General features: G+C 43.7%; 1 protein-coding gene across 2 annotated transcripts in view; it reads left to right on the forward strand.

Moving 5' to 3' along the window:
* Window positions 1-19,938, forward strand: part of LTBP1 (latent transforming growth factor beta binding protein 1) — a 1,022,847-nt gene that overhangs the window by 375,979 nt on the left and 626,930 nt on the right. The window lies entirely within an intron of this gene.

Consider the following 19,938-nt stretch of genomic DNA (forward strand, 5'->3'; position numbering starts at 1 on the left):
TGCGAACAAAGAACCCCATGGACATTGCGCCCATGCAGCTTAAAATATGCAGGTTTTGGCAAAGAACCTGCCTGGAGGTGCAGACTATGCTCCACGCGTGACTCACAGTAAGTGCATCCGCCAGCACCGCTCCCACCTGGGGGAGGCATTCCTGACCCCCTTTGAAACTGACGCGGCGCCACCTCCGGTAAAAGCCGGAGACACGGGTTGAAATGGCGGCCCTGTGTTTTACTAATGCTCGCCTCTCAGCGCAGGCACAAACAGTCAGAGGGCATTGAGGATAGTGCATTGTTTTTATTGTAATCGAGCACAATGTCCCCGTCTGCACCTGGCGCACTTCAAGGCATGCTGTGGTAATTTGAGACAGCGCACCCAGCATCTAAGTAACACTTTCATGCAAAACATTTGTTTGACAAATTTGCCCATAGATCTACTTTTTTCAGGTCTAAATGCTGTCTGAATTTTATGTCCAAAAAGGTTTTCTGAAAACTGAAGCAGTGTGCTTTGTGGGTGTGCTCAAAACGTTTGCATGGCCGTGGCCCACAAGTGCCACCCTTTTCTTTGAAGTTGGCCCTCCCTTTCCATGTTTCATGAATAGGAAATAGCTGCTTACTACGCAGACTTTCTCTGACCGCACTTTGCGCAGCATTGCCACGAATCAGAATGTCTAATATACAATCTGAAATTCCAGTATTTACACATAAAAGCGTTAGCGGTTTGGGCTGTGTGATGTTTCTGCTCCTAGACAGCAGCAACTACAAGAAAAGGAAACGGAGCAAAATAGCACATTTGTACAATGCACGGATTTGTTCCAATAAGCTCTCACTCATAGTTCAGAATGTGCAGAGGAGCCTTCTACCTATCCACCAAAAGCCATTGTCTTCATAGCACCCTATATTATAGACTGCTGTGAGCAAACCTTCATACACTCTGATCACACCGCAAGCCTTTAACATCCAAACCATAACGATAATCACAAATAATTGAACAGTAATTCTAAATTCATTGGACAGTTGTCCCAAGATTGTGTTTCTGACGCTCCAGAGGAGAGGTCTCCTCATTTCTTATAAATCTGCACCGGAAAGAAACCTGTCTCCCAATGATGGTTCCTGTTTTGAAAACTTTAGAAAGAAGACATTAAGCTTTTGGTATGCAGTCAAGAACTATTGCCATCGAAACAGACAACGCCATTTTTCGAATAAATCTGTGTCTGGAAGATTGAGCTGTTGTGTCTTTCCGAGTTAAGTTTTAAAAATATAACATGTAGTGTAAGGATTTGCCAGGGTTGATTTCGTTCCCACATCCTTTTTATGCCTGGCGTTCCTCCATAACTGACATCGGACAGCATCACTGAAAAAGGCAGTTATAGGCACAATATGTATCACAGAAGGGGCCTGGCATCCCCTGTTGTAAACTAAAGTGCTGGTCCAGAGCAAGTACTTACTTAGTATGGGACATATCCGGGGTCAAGCTGTCAACCAAGTGAGGTAGAAAATGTAGACTAACCTGGGGCCATATTATACATAGAGACCTGGAACAAGTATATACAGGGAGTGCAGAATTATTAGGCAAATTAGTATTTTGACCACATCATCCTCTTTATGCATGTTGTCTTACTCCAAGCTGTATAGGCTCGAAAGCCTACTACCAATTAAGCATATTAGGTGATGTGCATCCCTGTAATGAGAAGGGGTGTGGTCTAATGACATCAACACCCTATATCAGGTGTGCATAATTATTAGGCAACTTCCTTTCCTTTGGCAAAATGGGTCAAAAGAAGGACTTGACAGGCTCAGAAAAGTCAAAAATAGTGAGATATCTTGCAGAGGGATGCAGCACTCTTAAAATTGCAAAGCTTCTGAAGCGTGATCATCGAACAATCAAGCGTTTCATTCAAAATAGTCAACAGGGTCGCAAGAAGCGTGTGGAAAAACCAAGGCGCAAAATAACTGCCCATGAACTGAGAAAAGTCAAGCGTGCAGCTGCCACGATGCCACTTGCCACCAGTTTGGCCATATTTCAGAGCTGCAACATCACTGGAGTGCCCAAAAGCACAAGGTGTGCAATACTCAGAGACATGGCCAAGGTAAGAAAGGCTGAAAGACGACCACCACTGAACAAGACACACAAGCTGAAACGTCAAGACTGGGCCAAGAAATATCTCAAGACTGATTTTTCTAAGGTTTTATGGACTGATGAAATGAGAGTGAGTCTTGATGGGCCAGATGGATGGGCCCGTGGCTGGATTGGTAAAGGGCAGAGAGCTCCAGTCCGACTCAGACGCCAGCAAGGTGGAGGTGGAGTACTGGTTTGGGCTGGTATCATCAAAGATGAGCTTGTGGGGCCTTTTCGGGTTGAGGATGGAGTCAAGCTCAACTCCCAGTCCTACTGCCAGTTCCTGGAAGACACCTTCTTCAAGCAGTGGTACAGGAAGAAGTCTGCATCCTTCAAGAAAAACATGGTTTTCATGCAGGACAATGCTCCATCACACGCGTCCAAGTACTCCACAGCGTGGCTGGCAAGAAAGGGTATAAAAGAAGGAAATCTAATGACATGGCCTCCTTGTTCACCTGATCTGAACCCCATTGAGAACCTGTGGTCCATCATCAAATGTGAGATTTACAAGGAGAGAAAACAGTACACCTCTCTGAACAGTGTCTGGGAGGCTGTGGTTGCTGCTGCACGCAATGTTGATGGTGAACAGATCAAAACACTGACAGAATCCATGGATGGCAGGCTTTTGAGTGTCCTTGCAAAGAAAGGTGGCTATATTGGTCACTGATTTGTTTTTGTTTTGTTTTTGAATGTCAAAAATGTATATTTGTGAATGTTGAGATGTTATATTGGTTTCACTGGTAATAATAAATAATTGAAATGGGTATATATTTTTTTTTGTTAAGTTGCCTAATAATTATGCACAGTAATAGTCACCTGCACACACAGATATCCCCCTAACATAGCTAAAACTAAAAACAAACTAAAAACTACTTCCAAAAATATTCAGCTTTGATATTAATGATTTTTTTGGGTTCATTGAGAACATGGTTGTTGTTCAATAATAAAATTAATCCTCAAAAATACAACTTGCCTAATAATTCTGCACTCCCTTTATTCCTGTGATGTGCATTGATACTAAAATGATTTTTATACCTGTTTTATACCTGTTCTAGTTAGACCTGCATGATGGGAAGCATCAGTGCTGCTCTGTTTCAATGATCGGTTAATATTCATTTTTAATATACTTTTTTATTGCAAACATTGGTCACCAAATTTGGCGAAAGAACATCAAAGGTCCAAAAATGCAAGCTAGACCATCCTTTTTCATATTACTAATGTTTGATAGTAACTCAATAAAGATCAGTGATAATTAGCCATTTAAGAAAGCCGGCTTCGGTATTGAAAAGACACTTTATGCTATCTACCAAGTTTAGAACCTTCACAAATATCTTCCAAATGCAGTCTAGAAGTGAAGTAGATTAATATTCCCTGGGTCGGAAATTACGTCCTTTCTATTTATACAGGGGACGAGTTTGGACGTTTTTCATTAACCTGAATTCAGCCCAGTAGTAAGTAGCACATTTGGGCCCATATTTATACTTTTTTAGCGCCGCATTTGCGTCGTTTTTTGACGCAAAATCGGCACAAACTTCCAAAATACAATTGTATTTTTGGTTTTCGCTGCTTTTGCGTCAATAAATGACGCAAATGTGGCGCTAAAAAAGTATAAATATGGGCCTTGGTTTCTGGAGAATAAAGGCTGTCTACTGCAAGGGTTAATAGCTGGAAAAAATTCAGTAAGAGCAATTTGAAGTTCCTGCAAAAAAAACGTTCCTCAGAAGAATTAAACTATGTGGCCTGGGAAATACTGAAGCCAGATGTTGAGTTATAGAGATCTTGTGAGTAAATAAATAAGTAGGGATTTGGGTCACCTGATCTATTTCCTGTGCAACCTAATATAGAGCATCTGGGATATTTTGGTCTCTAAGTGCTGAATAAAGGTAATTCCAGTTTTTACTGCAAGCATTCTTCCTCCTTCTAAAATAAGTGTCTTGCACCTAGTCCTAGCCAATTTACCACCAGCAATATCTGTAGTGTCCCTGGAAGATCTACGTTTGCCCAGCTGCATGATCTTGAGTAGTGTTGCCTTATAATATCTTTAAGTCATTAATCGGGATACAGAGTCTGATTTGCGGCAGTATGGTGGAACATAGACATGCTTGGTCCACAATAAGATGGTAGCTTGACCACATAGTGCCTGAGTTAGGATAATCAGACTGAATTACCTTAATTATGGTATTAGAGTTGCAGATAATATACCCAAAATCATGTTTGCAAAACCAAGTGAAAAGCACCTAATGGATGAGACATGAACCTCAGCTGGAAGCTCAGTCACAGGTAGTATCTTTTCTGGTGCAAGGAATGTTCAACTAAAGAATTCCATGATTATCACTTTCAGTTCTCACAAGGGTTTCAAACGTTTTGGGACAATGCCAGTGCTCTATAAATGAACATAATCTCCGGCCCTCTGATCAATGCAGTGGTTCTCTCAGAGTGAAAGAAGGGCACCAAATGACCAGTGGGAGTTGGGGAAAGTTGATGGTGCATTCTACCTGCTTTTAGCTGGGTAATGAATGAGGCTGATATGATGTCAACAAGATAAAAGAAGAAGCGTGGGGTTCCAGTAGGAGTTACCAACTGCACCCTTGTATCAGCGTGAGTCATTGTAGCCTAATGGAGCAGCCTGTGAGGCCTGTTTCCAGGTCTCACATGTGGCTACGAGCATGCGTGCCTTGCTACATGCCCACCCACCCAGTAGCAGCCAGTTAGTACAGATGCAGACAATGCAGGCCCCATTTGCCAGCTTTGTTTGGGTCACATATGCTCCCCCTACAGCCTCCCCGCGCTGTACTCTAGCTCGGCACCTAGGCTCAGCATGTTGGTGTCCACACAGCCCCATCGTCCACTCCGGTGCATCTGGTTCTCTCCGGGCTTCTTCCCTTGCACTCTTCAAGAGGCTAGACCCGTCTTCATGTACGACACTATGGCGGCAGCATTGAACTCCCACTTCAAAAACATTGGCAACATTGACTTTGAAAGGTTCCTATTCAAACAGGCCCGACAGGAGCATGAAGAATACCTTGAGACAGTCCATGCCTGGCTCAAAGACTTAGCAAGCACTCGCACACTTACCAATGAGACGGAGGAGATACGGATGCAGATTACCCAAAGGTTCATCTCTAACTAACTATGGGAGGAGATATTGCAAGAGCCATACTCACATACTCCCATTGAGAAGGTCAAAGGTGCTCTCCTGTGTAAGAGTGTGTCATATGGATGCGGTTCACACAAACCCATTGAGACAAAGCCAGTCAATCTGGTCACCTAGAAATTCACAGAGGAGAGGGCAAGGAACCGACCTTCACCAAAAAGCCCATGCTGAAATTGTTGAGGGCCGCAACACAGACCGTTCATGTGCCAGCCAGTGGAAAGAAGTGCACGCCATGCAATAAGCAGAACCACTTTGCAAAAGTCTGCCACTCCAGCCCTGGAGGCAGACCGAAGTCGCCAGCCTTCCTGAATACCATTGACCCTGACACTGCCCTAAGCATGGAAGGCAGTGACATGGCTGATGACATCATAGATGCCTCAGTGCACACAAGGCTTGCAGTCGAAGCCCCTTCCTGAAGCAGAAGACAGCCACCAAGATGCTCAATCCGAATTGGTGCAAATGAAGTGTCAGCGATCATATACACAGGAGCATCAATCAAAATAACAGGCATGGCGGTGCATACAAAGCTGACACACAGGAAAACAGTTCCCCCTGCCAAGGTCACAGAGTGTACGCACCTAAGCTCCCCTTCTTCTTTTTTTGGGGCAATTTACGACTGTCATCTCTCATGGGGATCACCAAAAATCCACCCCAGTATGCGTCACCCAAGATGGGGCAGGATTGCTATTGAGTTGCCACATCGCCGAACAGCTAGACCTGGTGCAGTTCACCTTTTATGTGCACTTACGGACAAAAACAACATCCTGGCTGGCTTCCAAGACCTGTTCAAAGGCATCTAATCTTTGATGGACATAATAGGGTTATAAACAGTGTCCAGCCAGCAGCCCTGATACAACAATGCATTGCGTTCCACCTACGACCCAAGGTGGAAGCAGAACTTCTCAAACTAGAACAGGTGTATATCATAGAAAAGATGGACTGGCCCACGCCTTGGGGCTCAACGACTATAGCCACCAGAATGCTGAAGCAGCTGAAGCAATTGAGACTACTCCTCCCCAGTGCTCCCATCAAACAAGAGAGGCACCTCATGCCCACAGTTGACAAAATAATCGGGGAACTGAGCGGGGCAGAGTGATTTTTCAAAATGGACCTCCACTCAGTGAGTAATTAAAGTCTGCTCCACACCAACTCAAGATACTTCATAACAATCTCCACTCATTTGGGGCTCTGCAACTACAAAAGACTTATATTTGGCATCCTGACACCACAGTGGTGTTCCAAAACACAATCAGAGAGGTGCTGTCTCGTCTAACTGGCGTAATCAGTGTCAACGATGACATCCTTGAAATGCAAAAACCATGGAAGAACACCATAATCGACTGAGGTGAGTGTTAAAATGCTTCAAAGACAACAGGCTGACACTCCACCGGGACAAATGCAAGTTAATGCGGAACAGCATCAGTTTCTTCGGGTACCAATTATTATTAGCAGACTAGGCCCAGACCCTGGAAAAGTGCAGGACGTCAATATGGCACCAACCCCAATAAATCTTTCAGATGTGCGAAGTTTCCTCGGCATCCTCAATTACTGTGTCGGTTTTTTTATAAAAAAGGCTCACAACTTTGATGCAGCCAATGAGAGAATTTACAAAAGCTAACATCCTGTGGGCATGGGAGCCAGCGCACAAGGATGCATTCTAACACACAAAGGTGGCATTGTCAGGAGACTCAATACTCATCTAATCTGGCCGAGGCTAGCCAAGGCCCTCACAGTACCACCTGTCCAGTAGGCCTAGGTACTGACCCCCACCAAGAGGAGATACTCCTGGTTCAAAAGAGAAGCCATTACTGTCCACTTGGGGCTTTGGCATTCCACGTGTATGTCTGTGATCATCCCTTCTCAGTCTATAAGGACCATAAGCTACTAGTCCCTTTGTTCCAAGTGACCTTATCCTAGCCGATGGCACGCATTGAAATGTGGGTATGGGTAAAACAAAGAGCATGCTTTGGAGTAAAGTCTGGTTCCTGGGGCTCATCAAGGCGGTGAAAGTGGTAGTCAGAGGGTGCATCTTGTGTCAAGCATCCGGGTGATTGAACCTGCCAGCTCCTGTTATAACAGAAGAAGGGCCCCAGCAGCTTAGGGTGTGTGCCAGCATGGACTTCAGAAGCCTTTCTTAGGGATGCCAGTTGTTAGTAATGGTCAATGACTTCTGGAAATACCCAGAGGTAGAAATGATCAACAAATTGGATGCAAATGAGATCCTACCTAAAATAGAGAAAATCATAACCACCCACAGAATCATTTGAGAACTCAGACAGACAACAGCCTACCCTTTCCCAGCCAAGAGAATGCAGGATACCTCAAGCCACTTGGGGTACATCACAAGAAAGTGGCACCATGTTGGGCCCAAGCCAATGGGGAAACTAAACACTTTGGGGGTTATTCCAACTTTGGAGGAAGTGGTAATCCGTCCCAAAAGTGACGGTAAAGTGACGGATATACCACCAGCCGTATTACGAGTCCATTGTATCCCATGGAACTGGTAATACGGCTGGTGGTAAATCCGTCACATTTGGGATGGATTACCACCTCCTCCAAAGTTGTAATAACCTCCTTTATGAGTACATTGAACATGGTGATTCAGATTGCCCAGGTAAGTAGTCAACTGCTTAAACTGGCTATCTACTCATTACTACAAGAATACAGACAAACATCCTATGCATACAATGTAAAGATGCAGTCGTGGTTCAGACCGTGTTGTTTAGAGATGTGTGGTTTAGGCATGCATGGTTGTATCCTACAACCAAACAGGGAAACCTGCCTTTACAACGCTGGTTGTATGTGTTCCCTAATGCTTTTCGAAACCACGCATTTGCCTTAACCCCACCTATGCATGGTTAAGGCAAACAGCGGTCTAGCTGGTCGGATGGGCGGGAGGAGGAACAGGAAGATTGGGAGAGGAAACTCTGGATGTGGCGAGGTAAGTGGGACTGTGGCTGGGTTTTGGGGGGTAGTTTTAAAGGGTGGGGGCCGTTTTAGGGCTCAGGACGGTGGTTGGCTTGGGGTAGTTGTTTTTTTGCAGGGGGCAGGTCTTTAGGGCTCAGAAGGAGGGCAGGGTAGTTTTAAGGCCTGGGCTGGGTTTTAGGCCCCAGGGCATGGAGGGAGGGGCAGTTTTGAGTGGTGGGGGTCAGTGTTAGGGCTCAGGACAGGGTGGCTTGGGGTTACGGTCATTTTTCCAGGGTGTAGGATTTTAGGCCTCAGGGTGGGGGTAGGGGAAGGGGTACTTTTAAGGGCAGGGTGGGGTCGGCTTTAGGGCTCAAGGCGGGGGGTCCGGTAGTTTTAAGGGTAGGGTTGGTTTTAGGGCTCTCAATATGGGGGAGTTGGGGTAGTTTTAAGGGCTGGGGCTGTGTTTTAGGGCTCAGGGTGGGGGAAACAGGCAATTTTCAGGGGTGGGAGGCTCGGGTGGGGGCACTGGCGTAGTTTTTTGGCAGGAGGCAGGGTTTCAGGCATCAGGGTGAGGGGAGGGAGAAGGGGTAGTTTAAGTGCTGGGGCCTGGTTCTAGAGCTCAGGGCTGGGGGTAAGGGGCAGTTTTAAGGGTTGGGGCGGGGTGGATTGCTGGGCTGGCATATTTGGTGTTAGGGTGCAGGGCGGGGGGGCTGCGGTGCGCAATTTACCATGCATATTACTTTAGCAAACATGCTTTGTTGTAAAGGCATGCGTGGTAAAGGCATGCGTTGGAAAGACACAGCATTGCTTAAGCATGCATGGTTTAGGCATCCGTGGTTGTATCAAACAAGCCATGAAACAGATAGCTCACAATGTAATCCCACATTGTCTGAATGTGCTGGAGAGGCAGATGCCTGGAGAGAGAGAGAAGGGACTAGTGAACACACTGGACATGCACCTATGGATGGAGGTGAGAAAGAAGCAATGCCGAGGTGGGGAATTAAGAACTCCCAAGGGATGTTATCAGCTGGGGAGTAAACCAGCACTGTCCACAAGGCTGAGCAACTTTATGGTGTGAAAAGCACTGGTTCTGGACACAAGAATACTCACTTGTATTTGTTGTTTTGTTGTGGGTGGGAACAGATGTAATATAGCAGTGATGCACCTGGAGTGAAGGAAGTGGATCAAATAGTTGATGGTGTGTTCTACCTGCTGTTGGTAGGGTAATGGTTGAGGGTGATGCAACGTTAGCAAGATAATAAAGTAGCTGCGTGGTGTTCCGTTAGCAGTTACCAAATGCATTCTTGTGTCAGCTTGAGATATGGTGGCATAGCGCAGCAGTCTATGAGGCCAGGTTCCAGACCTCACCTCTATTTCAGTATTTATAAGGGATTCAACATATTTGAGGCAATCCAGGTGTTAGAAAAATTAATGTAATCTCTTGCACATTAGGCGGGTGCTTTCTTGGCACATAAGTACCAAATAGGATGATGTTTCCTAACAAACAAAATGTAAATTATAGGAGGTAAATTGATGACCTACACAAAAATATTATACATTGACACAAGGTCATAATATGATGTAACCTGTGATGGTTACTCTTAAGACTGTTCCAGTGCTGCATACTGTTGCCATTCAGAAAAATAAAAAGATGCTAAATAGACTAGGTGCAGCACATGAGAACCTCAGGAAACAGGATATACACCTGTCACTCATCACCCGTCAGCACAGGTAGTGACGTCACAGTATTTCACATCATCCACTTGCATAGGAAGTGACATCACTAGATGTCCCATCATCCATCTGCACAGGTAGTGACATCATTGCACTCCTACTCTCTCTCAGGACCTATTTAATGGCAGCAGAAATGTGAATGCACTGCAGACTTGTAAGTGCGGCAAATGCAAAATCATCTGCGCCTGTCCGTGCCTGGACCGTGCTTAGCGCCAGAAACCCTGGTCTGTTTACCCACCATTGATACTCTGCTACGCTCCTCTGGTCGCTTGACCCAGGACACCACTGGCCCTACTGCTGCCACGCTGCACCACACACCATGGTAGGAGCCTTCACCCGCACCCAATGCCGTTCTGCTGCATTCACCTAACCACACACCCCACAAAAGCACAAGCAATGCCAGCAGTTCCCCCAACCAATAGCACAAGCCCCTGCAAACCTGCATGCCAATACTCACATGCATGCTACTCAACATATGAACTCTCAGAAAATATGTTGACCAAAATCTGGGATCTGCTGAGAAGCGACGCACCGGACCTCCTCGTCCTCATGGAAACCGGGCTCAATATCACATTGGCACCCGTCATCGTAGCGGCAATCCCAGTGGGCTACAAGAAAGGATCACCCTCACAAGCCAGGAGGACTTGCAATCATCTACAAGGACTTTGTCAAGTGTTGAACATCCAGGGAGAATGCAACTTCATTAATCGAGCATCTGTCCTGCAAGCTGCAAATCTCAGAGAACTTCACCCTGAAAGGATAACTCGCCTAAGGACCATCTGGACCATGAACCACCTTCACCAGCCTCATTACCAACTTCATCACCCCCTCACCCTTGACACCAGAGCCTTCATGCTGCACGGTGACCTCAGTTTCCATCTGGAAGACAGAACTGACCCCAGCTCCACAGCACTCCTTGAAAGCCTGAACAATATTAAACGTACCCAGCTTGTCACAGGACCAACACACATTCTCAAACTTGACCTCCCATGCCAAACCACCATCTCACCACATCTCAGAGAGCTCCACTGGCTCCCCTTTCACAAATGCAGCCAATTCAAACTCCTCACATGCAAAGCCTTACACAACACTTTGATGAGATTACCTCAACAACCGCCTACACCTTCACCAATCTAAAACTCCTACGCTCGGCCTCATGCTCACTCCCCCACATCTCCACCTTTCACAAGAGCCGAACAAGAAGTCATTAGTTCTCATATATCACACTAGAAACATGGAATGGGGTCCCACAACACATCAGAGCCTCCTCCTCACTTCCCGATTGCCTGAAGAAGCTGATATCTTAAAACTACTTTTACGGGACACCCACTTGCTCATGTGCCTGGATACCCTCACGCGTGATTGGTGCTTTAGACAAATAGACATACCATAAATCAGTAGTGAGAATATAGTAAATGCAATTGTTAACAAAATGCACAAGATGACTGTGCAGTAGCATGTAATTTCTGCTGGTGGTTACAGGTGGTGGGTACCAGCACTCTTTTTAGCAACCGGGGCTTAACTTTATCATCAAACAGTTGACTCACAACAAAAGACAGAAAGGCGGAACAGCTGGAAAGATGGATGGTAAGAAACACAGGGAAAAAAGCAACAAATGGATAAATCGGGGATGATAAAGTACCTGCAAGAATGAGATAATGGGAGAGGAATTGTAGGGTGGTGGAAGGAAGAGGCATGAGGTAAGATCAATACTACGCACCACCTGTGCTGCCAAATGCTCGGAGTTCTGTTGCTCAGAAACCCGACCATTTCACAGCACAGGCGGTGGGCTTTTAAGAAAAACTTTGGGCTCCTGTACTCAGTATTATTATTATTACTGCATTCAGAAAATCAGGCAGTGCTATGTGGATACCCTGAAGCAAGATCCACTTCGAGAATATGGGAAGTTATTTACACTACCCCCATAATATCTTCAAAAAATAACAGTTGTTTTGGACCTTTTTACAGAAGAAATACCACAGATGGTAAGTTAACACAATAGAGGATACTGCTGAGCTTGTTGGCAATCTCAGTGGTATCGTAATTACACGTCACCTTCTGCGGTGAAGACCAGTACGAGAACAATTATCATTGGCAGAAAAAGTAATTTCGTACCACTGGCATCATTTGCAGCCACAACAGAGAAAGTGAAAAAGTACTTTTAGCAATAACTATAGTGTATGCCTGAACAGACGTAAACCGCTGGTGCAGGCATGATGCCAATGTACCACAAACGACTGCTCTGTCATTATATAAATGGTTTATGAGTGGATCTAGTCTTTATTTCTCGACGTAGTAACTGGTTCTAAGGATTTGCTATATCAGAACAGAAACGAAATCATTTTCTGTTTTTTTTAGAAAGCATGTTACAGGCATTTATGGTGATAAATCAGTAACCAGAAGGGTGAAGAACGTACTGCTTGTAGTAGTTTTACTTCAGAGGTAAGTACTCAGCAGAGTGAACTTTGCAATTGGGCAGTATTTTCGTTTTTAGCAATGAGCAACATTTTGATGGCAGCTGCAATTACCAAATGCTTGTGGAAATATTCATGCTGCCCTTTCTGTATTGGAGACACAAGTGCTTATCGTTTTATTAATTTGAAACTGATGACATTGTGCCAAGAATCACTATCTGACATTATTTTTAATTAAATGAATATTGAAAACGAGCATCTTCACTTAAAGAAATACAAGATACTTCCACAAAGCCTCGTTTAAACTAAAATCCTAATTTTGAGTAGGTTGCAAACTTCTGATCCCTGTGCGAGCTCCTGTTTGTTCAGAGACTGGAATACCGAGTGCCATGGTAATTACTGCCCCACCTGCACTTTTCCTCTGGGGAATTATGACAGATCAAACCTGCTGAAATTCAGCAGGAAAAAATGCGGGCATAACTTAATAATTCTGGAAATATGTGCATTAAGCACCTATTTTGAATGCAATTCCCTATTTGTGAATCAATTTCAGCTCATAATACTAGGTTATTTACTGCTCCTGGTAAATACTGAATCCCGCATTATTGGTATTTAACTGGGCCATTTATAATCAGGGCCTTAGTTTTGGCATGTAAGTTAAAAGCAATTTGCAGGGACTGAAATTGTCCAGTGGCATCTAAATCAAACAGTAAATAAACGCCCCTTTGCACTGCCACAGCAGCCAAGACAATTGGTCAAAACTAATTTAACCCCTTAGCTGCTTGCCTTTCAAACCCCACCCCTGCCCACGTGCTAAGCCATTTTTCTGCTCAGGGCTTAGGGCCCCATAACTTTTATTCCCAATAAGGATTCAACACAAAATCTGAATCCTTTTTTTACAACATCCTGGTCATTCTAAAGGTATTCAGGGTCTGTGGATTCCCCTGGAGGGGGTTGAGAAAATAAACAAAATATAGCAAAACATTGAGTTTTTGAGAAAAATAGGGAAAAGGTTCTCAAGATAAAAGTGTCTGTTTTTTTGCTAAAAACAGCATCCAAGAATGATTTACTGTACTAAAGTCACCATCTTCCCAGCTCTAAGGAACATGCAGAACTGAATCAAAAAACCTCATTTTGTACACAGTTTTGGCATTTTTCTAAGAGGTAGCCTATTTTCCCTGTTTTGTTTGCTCTCACTCTACTTCCAGTTTGTGGGGGAAGCCAGTGGAAAACTCCATCAGTGATACATAAAAGCTATAGATTTCTGAAACGTAGACAAATTTCCAAAATCCCTCGTGGGTTTTCCCAAGGAAAATAACTGTTGAAATAAAGAAATATTGAAAGTGAGTAGGAAAAAAGTACATTTGTGACAACATTTTCATCTGTAACCTTTTGTCACAATTGTCGATTTACAAAAAGCAGTATGCCATTACGTCTGCTAGGCCCTTCTGGTTGCGGGGAGATGTAGGCTTTTTAGGTTCTCCAAGAACCTAAGGTACCCAGAGCCAACAACTGTGCTGCACCATACAGTGGTTTTTTATTGAGTACCGAGTGTAGACCAATTCTTATAGCGAAATAGGTAGAGTGAAAAATGGATATCAAGGAAGCTTATGTAGTTCTGAAATTGACACAAGAAATGGAGTTTAAAAGCAGTGATTGTTTCTACATCTCTGAATTTGTGGGTACCAGCGTATGGTTTGGATGGTATTTTTCAATTGTGATCTTTCTTATACACTGGCTTACATTTGAAAGCCACAAATGCAGCAAAATCCAACTAGTAATAACAAATGTTCTAATATTCTATGCTCCCACAAGTCTTCTGATAAAAATGGTACCTCACTTGTGTGGGTAGATCTAGTGCCAGTGACAGGAAATGGCCCAAAACTCAACAGGGACACCGCATTTTTACTCTGAAAACTGACTCTCTTTTTTCAAGATGGGTAGCTCTAGATTTCGACCCAAGCTCAGCCGGTAACTAGGGATTAGGGAAACCTAGCCAACCCATACATTTTGAAAACTAGACATGTAGGGGTATCCAGGGTGGGCTGACTTGTGTGTCTCTCACCAGGTTTTTTACCCAGAATCCCTTGCAAACCTCAAACTATGACTAAAAAACACATTTTCCTCATATTTCTATGATGGAAAGTACTGGAATCTGCAGGGAGCCACAAACTTCCTTCCAGCCAGCTTCCCCTCAATTCTCCCAATAAAAATGATACCTCACTTGTGTGGGTAGACCTAGTGCCGCGATAAGAAATGGCTCAAAATGCAACATTGGCGCATCACATTTTTCTATCGAAAACTGGCCCTCTTTTCCCAATGTGGGTAGCTCTAGATTTAGCAGTGTGAATCTTTTCTGGATTCACATGCTGTGCATTATTGCACCATCTAGTGCTTGGGTCTGGAATTCCTCAACTTTTCAGTCTTTTTTTAGTTGTTCCTTTGTTTTCTGCTTTTGTTGTTTTTGGGTGTTGACGGATCTGTCCATTTGGGGCTTCCTGTGATGTGGTGTCTCCTCCTCCAGAAGCTCCCACCTTTTGTCACTATCTTCAGATTCTTCTTTTCCACCATTGGGTTTGGATGCTTGGCTGAAGGCTCTTCAACAAGAGGAATGAAAACTATCAAGAAGTTTATTGATGTTCGCCGAAAGATCTACTGAATCTGAATTAGAACACCAAGAAGAAATACCGTTGGGATTGAAAAGAAAAGATATTCCCTGGAGGCAATTGTTTCGAGGAAAACCAGGTCGGGGAGGGGGTAGAGCAGATAGCCTAGAAGGAGAAGACCCCATTCCATCTCTGCCTCAAATTGCCATCACAAATTTGTGCAGAAGGATCAACACCCAGTGTGCAACCTTTGCCTGCCCATCGAACATAGGATCTAGGACTGCAACGCCTGTGCACTATTCACATTGCAGACATTGAAGGTCAGAGAAAAGGAGACAAGCGCACCATACAATGCAGGGATGAAGAGCAAAATGTTGCCAAAGGGAGAAATATCAGACGCCGAATTGAGAATCGTCGACATCGAACGCCAGAAAAGAACATCAAAGAGCCTGAAGCCCTTTTTACCCCAGAACCTCAAGAGGAAGAGGAGGAACTCTTCTACGAGGAAGAAGAGGAACAATTAGAGACCTTGTATCAGGGTGCAGCAGAGTTGGAGTATTCGAAGTCCCACTAGCAAAATCTAGAATCAAATTCCCCACAAGAAGCTGTCAACAGCTATCTGTCGCAGCCTTCACCTCCAGACCACATTGGAATCTATAATCAGGTGATTAAGAAGGCTGCTGATAAATATGGGATCCAGCTAGAGGAGGAAAAAATGTCAATTCTGTTTCCTTCTAGTGACACTGTTACCGTCACAATCAAGGAACCAGTTTCTACCAATGCTTCCTCAAGTGCTAGATCAAGGGAGAGAAGCATTCAGAGAGCCTGCCAGCGGTAGCTCCAAGGGCAGAAAAAAATACAAGTTTTCATCCAAGGACCAGGCTTACATCAAGGGTTCAGTGCCAGCAGACTCCAGCATTACTGCTACAGCACGTAAAAGCACGTAAAAGAGCTAACATCTCTTCTACATCAGGGCTACCTCGAGATAAGGAAAGTAAAAGGATAGAACTCATGGGACGCAATTTTGAACTCAGTGCAGCAAATCAGTGGTGCATTCCAAACTCTAATGCCTTACTAAATAGACATGCCTGCCAGCACTGGGAGGAAACCGAAGAACTAATAAAATAGCTTCCAGAACAGTATAAGAAAAAAGCAGCCCATCTGGTAGAAGATGGAACGTATATTGCAAATACCTGCCTAAAACCAACCCTGGATGTGGTGGACACCTCAAGCTATTAAAATGATGATGGGGTAACCCCACGCAGACATTCACGGCTTTAGATATCAGTTTTTAAACCTGAAGTATAGCCCAACATTTTCTGAACACCCCATTTAATTGAGAACAACAGTTTGGCAGCAAAATTGATTACACACTAAATCTTCTCAAAAAGACAATAAGACATCAAAGTCTGTGGGGGCATTGCAGTTCAGAGGAGGCATGAGACAAGGGACAATACCATCATGAAGGCCTACATGAATTTGCAGTGTCCAATCATGGGACCTTACACCAAATGTTTCAAGGGTCCACTGTAATAACAGCACCCCAACAACACTGGCAGTTCTAACAGCAAGGCGCCAGCCCTTTCGGGTAAAAACAAGGGGAAGAGGACAGCTTTAAAGTGGAGGTACAACCCCCACCATCAAGTGACTCAAAAGAGAATCACAACCTCCTGCAAACAACACCAGCAAGAGGTGATATAAATCACACACAACACCAGTGGGAGGCAGAATAAAAAACGCCCTCCAGGAGTGGAGGAGGATAACGTCAGACAAATAGATATTAAACATCATAAAATTCAGATACTTCATAGAATTGTTAAGAATACCTCCAGCAAGGGGACCAAAAAAGAAAATACGTTCAAAAGAAGAAACCTCACATCAAAGAAGTGAAGAAATTGCTTGAAAAGAAAGCAATAGAGAAAGTCCCCAAAACAGAGGTCAACAAAGGAAATTACTCAAAATATTTCCTAACACCAAAGGTAGATGGATCCCTTCAAACAATTCTAGATCTCAGGGTTATAAATAAGTTTAGCAAAACACAAAGATTCAAGATGACACCCTTACAGGAGATAATCCACACTTGCAAATAGGGGTTTTCATGACAACAACAGATCTAAAGGATGCATAAATTGCACATCCCAATGAATGCAAACCACAAAAGATATGTAAGATTTCTAGTAAACAAAACCTGCTATCAGTTCACAGTGCTAAAGTTTGGGATAAAATCAGCCGCAACGGTCTTCACAAGGTGCCTAGCAGCAGTAGCAGCTCACCACAAAAGACAAGGAATACATGTCTACTCTTACCTAGATGACTGGTTAGTAAGGGCAAACTCAAACTAAAAGTGCCAAGAATATATACAAGTATTAATTACACTATTCACATTGGGTTTCTCAATAAACCTAGAAAAACCATCAACAATACCAGAACAGGAAAATATATTTCTGGGAGCAAGGATAACTCGATACAAGGAAAAGTGTATCCTAGAAAGAAGAGTATGCAGTCGCTGTTATGGGAAACTCACCTTTACCAGAAGGGGCAAGCTTTGACAGTGAGGACTCTGGGGAGATTGTTAGGGAAAATTACATCATGCATCCCTTTAATCCTATATGCAAGATTGCACATTGGACAAATTCAGGAATGGCTACAGAATCAATGGTCACCTGCCACATGGAGTTGGGAGGACCTAGTGGTGTTACACAGAAAGTACATCAGGAAATGTCATGGTGAAACAATTCACACTAAACACAAGGAAGAGCATTTACACAACCAACTCCAACAGTAACCATTACAACAGATGCCTCTCATATGGGGTAAAGCTACACATATGAACACACTCAAAGTCTGAGGAGCCTGGAAGGAGCAAGATGCTGTAAAACACACCAATATCCTGGAAGTTAAGAGTGTTCCTAGCCTTAAAAGCATTTCAGAAAGAGTTGTAAGGCAAATCAGTTTTGATTGAAACAGACAATACAACAGCAATGTTCTATATCAACAAACAAGGGGGAACTCAATCATTTGCTCTATCCAGACTAGCTCACGAAATATGGAAGTGGGTAATTCAGAGGTCAATAGAGATAACAGCAGTCCATCTAGCGCGTATGGACAATATTCAAATAGACAGCTTGAGCAGACCACCAACATGCTCTTACGAATGGAGATCACTCAGAAGGTGATCAACAAGGTCTTCAGAAATTGGGGAACACCAAAAATGCAACTACATAGAACTCAAAATGCCAAACCTTCATGTTCAGAAAACCATTTTACCAATCATTAGGGAATGCCCTGTTGATAAATTGGCCAGGGACAGTTGTATGGGCTTTTCCGCTTATACCACTGTTTCACAAAGTGATCAGCAAATGCAAGTGAAGTAGGATGATTCTACTTCTAGTCACCACACAATGGGTGAGACAGATATGGTTTTCAGAACTCATAGGCATGGCACATGGGAACATTTTAAAATTACCAACACAGCCCGATTTGTTATCAGTGGAAGGATGGAGGGTACTACCCCCAAAACCAGAGTCTTTAAATCTGCAGCATGGCACCTAAAGACTTAGGGTTCGGTCATATAAAACTACCAGAGAACATGATGGTAGTCCTCTGAGTGGCACGAAGGCCAACTACAAGGAAAAGTTACATCGCAAAATGGAAATGATGCTCCTTATGGTATCTTAAAATGGTCTACTAAAGAAATACACAAAGGAAACAACAGCGTTGAAATATCTAACACACTTGCTAGACTGCAAGTTAACATATTCACCTTTAGAGGTACACTTAGCAGTGTCGTAGTTTGGACTCTTGCTCTGAGCAAGACTGCTGGTTTTAGACAACAGTACTTTTGTTTGTAGGCGACTGAGTCTTTCCTACAACAAGTCGCAACTGTTGTCCCAACCTCACCGGCTCACTAGCAGCACCTCACCAGAAACAAAATAGTAAAAGGTGATTTGTGGCAGTCTCTTACGCATGGACTCAAAGTAAGATATCTCAGGGTTGTCGTGGTTAAACGGAGATTACCCTTTTCTCACAGATATATTATGTCTCATACAAACACAGGCAATGACACAGATGCAGTATAGTTATAAAAGCTTTTTATTTAACATAACTGCAATTTGCGGTAAGTTGCATGGACTGCAATGATTAGGATAATGAATAAGGCAAGTAACAGTATTGTGAAGAAGAGAGTCATTGTTATGAAGACCCCACCATTTTGCAAATACATGAAAAAGATATATAAGATGGAATATGCCCTATTACCCTAATGTGAATAGGCCTAACCTCCTACCTAAAGGAGAGCTGGGTTTGTTAAACCTAATCTGCCAAAGCCGTGTCCATGAGTGGAGCCCCCAACCCTCGTTACCTTGGAATGAGGTCTCTATCTCAGACTCCGTAGGGACACGAATACTGGGTCAGCGTCTTGACGACTGCAGCATCGGTATCAGCGATGGTGGCGATGCCCTCTGGTCGGAATCCCTCTGATTATCTGCCTAAAGTGTGATGTATTTATACAGATCTACAAGGTCCCCTGACGTAGGTGTATTCCAAAACAATAGATAACAGGCATGCCTGGGACGGCAATTAATATCAACAATCCCTCGAAAATATAGAGAGGGAAAATCCCTAAGTGTGAACACCTACTGTTTGTTTGTCTTTCGTGTATAAACTTGACGCCTTGGCACAGTGAGACTGATAATAAAACTCATAACAAGTGGCCTAACTATAAACAAGGCAGCCATCTTAAAGGAAATAAATAATTAAATGGGCTAAGACAGAGCAAGCTAAGTAGGTTAAAAGTCACTAGGTGATGGGGCACGAGTTTACAAGCCTACGGCTAAGCTAACTCCTGCTATCTTGTTAAAACAAACTAGGATTCACTACACCCTCCCCATTGCCGTGACAGGTATGATGAAGGTACAGGAACCCAAACGCTAAAAAAGCTGCGTCTGAACTAAAGGCCAAAGGCAAAAAACAAGTTAATAAAAAAGCTAATAATAAAAATCCCTGTGTG

Source organism: Pleurodeles waltl, chromosome 5 (assembly GCF_031143425.1).
Source record: "Pleurodeles waltl isolate 20211129_DDA chromosome 5, aPleWal1.hap1.20221129, whole genome shotgun sequence".
Lineage (NCBI taxonomy): Eukaryota > Metazoa > Chordata > Amphibia > Caudata > Salamandridae > Pleurodeles > Pleurodeles waltl.